The 7,659-nt window shown below is 44.7% G+C and overlaps 1 pseudogene; it reads left to right on the top strand.

Annotated features, from left to right (window-relative positions):
* Positions 1-694: 694 nt before the first annotated feature.
* Positions 695-6,622, top strand: LOC120554246 (annotated as a pseudogene).
* The last annotated feature ends 1,037 nt before the right edge of the window (positions 6,623-7,659 follow it).

The raw sequence follows: 7,659 nt of genomic DNA, 5'->3' as shown, positions 1-7,659 counted from the left end.
TACCAATCAGCACACGCTTTGGCCACTCTGTTACAAGCACTGAATAAACAAGAGCAAACGGGAGACACAAAACACAATATGGTCAACTGTACCAAACAATTACAACACCAACATAACTTTGGGGCCTTTTCTACACAAACAACAGAGTTACGTGTTGAAATCGACCGAAATTCTCCTTTAACTAAAACCAAAATAAGTGTAAAAAAATATATATACAAATGCCACAGAGAGTTCGTTTTACATTAAAATATGACACTAAAAAGGGAGTTTGACAGCAGCGTAAATATTATTATTGCACATATTGAATGGCAGTATATACAATGTATTGCACATTATTGTAAATTTACATTTTTTTTTTGATATTGCACGTTTATAAATAAATACTGTTATTGCAGTATCATAGTTCACATGAGGCTCCCTGCAGGGGGTTATTTAGGGGGTTAATTTGAGTTCAGGAGTCTGATGCCTTGTGGGAAGAAAACACACTGTTGCAGAAAACATAACTAATATCTTGAACACATTCACAGCTTTAGGGGGGAAATATGACTCAGCTAATAGCTTTTTTTCTTTTCTTTTTCTTTACCGTGGTACAGTCTTGGCTTCACGCTGTGATTCCTCGATTAATGGAGGTGGATGGACGGCGGCCGGGGGGGGGGCTTATCTGGGCTGGGGGATTTGGACAGTATTAGTGTAATCTTTCTCTCTGTGACCAACAGGTCTGCTCCTCATCACCATCTATCCAATACATCCCCGCTTCATCCCACAGAGGAGCAGAAATAATGTCACATCTGGGCCGCAGCTGGCTTCTGATATCCGTCACACTTACAATACCAATCTGAGCCTGTGGGGGGGGGGCAAAACGAGCACTTTTGTGGACGTAAATTGAAGCTGCACAATCGCCCAATAACTTACATTGTAGCTTGTTTTCGCCGACTGCAGCGATCTCGCTTAACACTGGACCAACGTCAAAGATTGTTGTTCCCATCAGACACTTAGACACAAAGAAAACATAGGAGTGTGAAAAATAAAGACGTGATTTTGAATGTCAGGTCTTTCATGTAGCTTTAAACGTATGGAGCTCATGGCTAAGGTTAACAAGATGTACATGATTCCTAAAAAACAAACCCCGAACCCCGAAACACGTGTGATGTTTTTGAATACGCAGTAAGTTTTGAACAATACAGGAGAATAAATAAAATTAGATTCAATATCAATATATATATAGTTGCGATGAATATTTTGCTCGGAACGAAAATCATTCATTTACAATAAGAGAATAAGTTACAGATGCATCGTTGCATTTCAAGTGTAGCATACGGTAACTTAGCCTACTTTGGATGCATCGTGAGATTAACCGGGTCAGTGTCCAACGCAATCTCACGGCAGTTTGTGAAATTGTCACGTCATTTTTAATCTATTGATTCGTGTACACAGACAGGTTTATCTCGGGGTTTTTTCGTGATGGTCGGCACGTTTTTCAATGGGAAGCATCTTTAGTGATCACAGCATGATTCCGGGTTGGGTTTTAGGAAAATGTGACACGCGGGACACGATGCCCGGTCTTCGGGGGACGCGGGACAACAACGGGACGGTTGGGTTTAGGAAAAGAACAACGGGGAAAGGAAACGTGATCCCCGGTCTCCGGGGTGAAAGTCCTGTGTTGTTTGACCCGTCCACCACTCCAACCTATCCTCCCTACGCGCATTTTCGGCCTTTCACACTTCTCGCTACCATAGTCGCTCTTAATACATTAGTCGAAAAAAACGTGCTGACCAGCACGAAAAAAACTCAGAGATAAACGTGTCCGTTTACACAAATCAACAGATTAAATTACGTGACCGTTTCACGAACTGCCCTGAGACTGGGTTGCTGTGTCACGAGCCAAAGCATTAAGAGATTGTTGTAGCAACCAACGTAATAATAATAACTTGGATTAATACAGCGCATTTCATGACACCAAAGGACGCTTTACACAAGTACAGTAGGACAAGGGAAAAGGAAAATAGTAGGCCAACACAAACACGTACTAAAAGGAATAAAACGTCCTCGTTAATACAGGCTACTGGCGTACAACCGCATTGCGCATTAAGTTATTTTATGAATGAAATAGACATATCACGTACCTAAGGGCCAATTCGGGGACATTTTTGAATCATTTACATTCTCAGCAGATAACTAACTAACTAAAATAGAATTAGAATACAATTAGGCCTACATAAAGAAATCTCCTGCTACCTTTTTACCTGACTGGATACGCTAACACTAACGCAGGCTTTTCCGGTGTTACAAAGAAATCTGTGACCCGTCAAAATGTGTTACTGTAGCGCCGTCGACCTGCCGTAAATCATTTTGGGACTTTGCAGGAAAAATCTGACCCGGGCAAAGGCATTAATAAAAAACTATATAATAATAGCGTTCGTTTTCACTGTAAGTCTAATTTCCTGTTACAAGCCATATGATCATCAGATGAAAAATTTAAAAAAGTTACGTATAGTCACTTGGCAAGAAGGAGTGCTTGCCACAGATCTGGATCAAAAATAAATTCTAACACTCAGTTCTTTTGTGATTAAACACAGATCTATAAATAGTTCAACGCCACCTCCGCCCTGCAATCTATCAAAGCTGTTCAGACCGTCTAATTCTCAGCCGTGTGGCCCAGTTTGGCTTCAATCTCTTAAAGCTCGCCTCCGTCCCATAACCACCCCCCGCCCCCCCCCTCATGGCGCTGCCTGGTGAATAATTGACGCGTTCTCCCTCCCCTCTTGCCTCTCATCTCTCTGTGTCTCTTTCCATCACTCTGTCTCTTTGTGGTGTGGATCCCCCGGGCCGTGACAACCTCCCCTCCCCTCGCCTCCATCTTGTCCAGTTTCCACCTGCCGTCCCGCTGCGTGTTGACGACCTCCAGCAGGTGAAAACAGACGGGGCAAACACGGAAAGCAGCTGCCGGTAAGACAACGCCTTAAGCATTATAACCAGAGTTTTTACAGAGGACGTTTTGTTGTCACTTACAGGAAAATGTTGCTCTTCTTAAAACTGTTATTTCGTCTCTCTTTATCGTACTTTATTCAGTTATCTCAAATGTTTTTCTTGTTGTATACTTCTGGATTTCACACTTTCCCATATGCCTTTTTATAGTGCTCCCTCTATCAGACTGGCAGTATGAATGTATATCATATGTTTCAGTGGACTGTAGAGTCTGAATTGCCCTTTGGGGATAAAAAAAGCCATCTGTATCTGTATTTATATCTTTTTAAATCCTTATCCTTATCTACTGTATCTGTTCCGTTTCTTCGTTTACTACAATAACATTCTGATTAATTTTGAGATATTGTCAGACATAAAAGGGATCAGTAATAACAAACTTTCTTCAGGAACTCTTTGCCAGAGCAAGGAGAGGAAGAGAATACAATTACAACAGTCTTTATCTGGTTTGAGGTTGAGGTAAAAAAAAAATATTTGCATACGTTAAACAAATTATGATAATACACTAGAATATATAATGTGTACAAAAGTCTGTATGAAAACTATATATTTTTGTTATCGCTTAAAATTTTAGGCAGGCTACTTAGTAGGCCAAACCTCCGGGACCTCTTAACCTGGGACCCTTGCTGTCATCAGGTCAGCTGCTAGCTGCTATCATCCTCGTTTTTCCTGCCGCCACGGCATCACTATTTTATGAATGAAACATGGCGGAGAAATGTTAAAGTGCTGATAACTCTTCTGTATCAAAAAAGAAAGTAAGGCTCTATCTCGAGAGTTACCTCAGTTTTGGGGGGGGGGGGCTCAGCTTTTCTTAGACATGAGTAGTGAGGGCGCCAAGGAAAAAAGGTTGCGAACCACTGGGCTAGAAAATAGTATTCAGTTAGTTGTCATATACATTTTCACCGCTAGATGGGAGAAATTCTTACACAGTGTTGCTTTTGCAGATGAACCATAGAGGATACAGTAGTCAATTCTGAAAGGTATGAAGGCGTGCATCAATTTCGGCAGCAGAGCAGGTGAGGGATGGGCGGGGACGCGCAATGTTTTTTAGGTGGAAATAGGCAGAACTGGTGGTTAGGTTGATGTGACGTTAAAAAGTGAAGTTGCTGTCGAAGATGACTCCAAGGCGGCGGATGTGCGGGGATGGAAACGAAGTTGATGAAGTTGAGGGTTTTTTTGGTAAAGGATTTGGGGGGCGATGATGATCATATCAGATTTATTGTTGTTGAGTTGGAGGAAATTAGTTTGCATATCGATAAGGCAGTTGGTCAGAGTGGAGGAGGTAACTGTGGTGAGGGATTTGGTGGAAAGGTATCATCGGCGTAGCATTGGAAGTGGAGATAATGTTTGCATATGATATTTTTCGAGTGGCAGAATGTAGAGGATGAAAAGTAGAGGACCAAGCACTGATCCATGGGGGACGCCTTGTGACAGAGGAGCAACGGAGGAAGTGCAGTTGTTTTATGAGACAACCCAATGTGTAAATAATGTACATATCTTTGTACTTCATTGTTTGTGGTGTTTTGGAGGCTTTAGGAAAATATATCTAGAAGTAGTCGGTTAACTGTGAGGCATTTGGACTAAGGGGCGAAAACAGCAAGTCAGTATTTCTGCCGTCGTCGTTGAAGCACTAACCTCCGTTTAAACTAACACGCCCAAACCGCATATCTCATCAACATTCTCGTATACCAGGCATAAACAGGAGGCAGCGTTGCTGGTAGTTGCCGTGGTAACTTTAGTAGCTTAGTCTGAGAGAACGAGACATCGTGACCCAATCAGGCGGCGAAATGTTGTCGTCAGTGTCGGTGTTGCCAAATGTAGCCTTTTATCAAGTCGTAAACAGTTAAATCATAAGATATACAGTATTTGGCATCAGTCAGACTAGGCTGAACCCCTGTCTGTGGTTGTTTTCAGAGAGCTTTGGCGCCATGAAGGAGTTCCTGTTCCTCGTCCTGGCGGTGACGGAGGCGTCCTCCAGGTCTCGCGGCGGCTGGTGTGAGCCAGGCTGCGACTGTCGAGGCGATCTGAAGTTCACCATCTGCTCCCGGGTGCTCTTCACCCAGCTGCCCGCCAGAGTACCCCCCAACACCGAGCTCCTGGACCTGTCCGACAACCAAATCTCCACCGTCCCCGAGCGCTCCTTCGCCAAGACCCGCAAGCTCCGAGTCCTGCTGCTGCAGAACAACAACATCAGCGTGGTGGAGGACGCCGCCTTCTCCCACATGGAGTTCCTTCAGAAACTGGACCTGAGCTGGAACCGCATCTCCGCCCTGACGGAGGGTTTCTCCGCCGGCCTGGCTGTCCTGAAGGAGCTGCAGCTCGCCCACAACCGCCTGACAAGCCTGGACAGCCGCAGCTTCCTGCACCTGGACGCCCTCCAACGGTTGAACCTGACCGCCAATGGCATCCGCACCATCCAGGTGCGATCGTTCTCCACCATGAGCAGCCTGCGGCAGCTCCACCTCCAGGACAACCGGCTGACGTCGCTGCGGAGCGGGACGTTCTCCATGCTGCGCTCCCTGGAGGTCCTCAACCTGGCCGGGAACCGGATCGACGAGATGGAGACGGGCGTCTTCAGGCCGCTCGCCAGCGTGACGCTGCTCAACCTGGCCCACAACCGGATGTCCACCGTCGACTTCAAGGCGTTCCTCGGCATCCACGCGTACAGCGCCCACATCCTGCTTGAGGGGAACCCGTGGAACTGCGACTGCGACCTGCAGAGGGTTTTCCGGAAGCTGCGGAGCATCCAGAGGCTCTTCCTGGACGACTACTACAACCTGACCTGCGCGGAGCCAGCGGTCCTCAGGGACTACCGGCTGACGGACGTGGACGCGGAGCTGTGCCTCGCCGAGACGGTCACCGTGCTCGTCATCACCATCACGGTGGTGATAACAGTGCTGGCCGCCATGCTGATGGGCGAGAGGAAGAGGAAGAAGGAGAAGAAGAGGAAGCACTGGACGCAGCAGGGACAGCTGTCGGACGAGTCAGACTACTGATGCGCATCCTTCCTTCTCAGATATATGAACAAAAGCAATTTTCTTTTTTGTTTACACGCTGGCACAGTTAAAATGCAGCAATATTTCCAGGCAGCTGTTGTCCAGCGGTGGAATGTAACTGAGTACATTTACTCAGGTACTGTACTTAAGTCCAAATCTTTGAGGTACTTGTACTTTACTTGAGTCTTTTATTCTCCTGCCACTTTCTACTTCTACTCCGCTACATTTCAGAGAGAAATATTGGACTTTTTTTACTGCTGCTGTTGCCTCTGCGTCGTTGCTTACACTAAATCCTCACAGGAGCATCTGCACGCTTGCAGAGAGACTTTAGATTCTGCAGGTCATTTTGTTGGATTTCCAATCCGCTTCACACCAAAAAAAAAAACGCCTGCAAAGCTTTCTTTTAAAGCGACAGTGTGGAGGGTATTATTCTAAAACATCTGCTTCATAAGAAATGCAGAATACTTATGCAGTTTTTCCCGTCCAAAAATGTAACTGGTATATTAACGAAAATATACTATTTTACCCTAATAAAGTTTTGAATGGTAAATATTGTATTTATGTGAATGAATAGGGTACAATCACAGTTGTTTTGGATTGTTCCTGATGTGACTCCAAACAATAAATGGGATGTTGTGACATTTTATTGACTCAAATTTTTTATTTTTGTGCCTACATTTGACAACACAGGAAGTCCACATCAACTGTTTCCACGTTACATTGAAGTGTACAGCGCCCCCTTCAGGTAAAACCGACGTATTGCTTTGAAAATCATTTGATTTTGGTTTTTGAATGTATTCATATTCATTATTATGTTGCTGTAATATCCCCATAATGTCACTGTAGTAACATCTACTATGGAAGTTAATCTGTTTCGTCGGATTTTGGAATTAAGAAGACATCAAATTCGGGGCACCCTGTTAGCTCACCTGGTAGAGCGTGCGCCCCATCATGTACCAAGGCCCAGTCCTTACCGCAGTGGCCCAGGGGTTTGATTCCAACCCACGGCCCTTTGCTGCACGTCGTCGTCCCTCTCTCTTCCCCATGTTCCTGTCTACAGCCGTCCTATCGATCAAAGGCAAAAATGAATTATGAATGCGAATGTTTTGCTTCTGAAATTGAACTCTTCAAATTTTCGACAACTCATTTTCACCTTTATTTTTCAGTGTTCACATATTCGGAATCCCATCTCCCTGGGAAACTGATTTATATATGATTAATATATGCTGATAATATGTTGGATTCATGTTAAGACATTTTAGTGTGTGTGTGTGTGTGTGTGGGGTCTGTGGTGTATAGTATAGACAATGGTATAGGCAAATAGTCCAGGAATGGTTGCCATACTTTGGAATCGATTCCTTTAAAGTTCCAACGTGTGGGAATTTCTCCCATCTAGCGTTGAGATCGTATATCGCAATCAACTCTCTGGCGTCGCGCAGTTCAACGTACGTATTACGGCTACGGTAGCCTTCACGCTTCAAAAAGCCAGTCTCTTGCTCTTTTCAATCTCCTTTTTCTTTTTCTTGGCGAAGAAGAAGAAGATTCCTGTTCCTGAAATTTGGATTTTGCAGTATGTCCTTTCTGTCCCTTACTGGCTAACGTATTTCAAGATGGACCATGAACATACCCGTCGCTATGGGCGGGTGTCAGTACCCGATCCGTTCCACCTGCACAATCCGTT

Source organism: Perca fluviatilis, chromosome 24 (genome assembly GCF_010015445.1).
Source record: "Perca fluviatilis chromosome 24, GENO_Pfluv_1.0, whole genome shotgun sequence".
NCBI lineage: Eukaryota > Metazoa > Chordata > Actinopteri > Perciformes > Percidae > Perca > Perca fluviatilis.
This window is presented reverse-complemented; position numbering and strand designations above follow the sequence as displayed.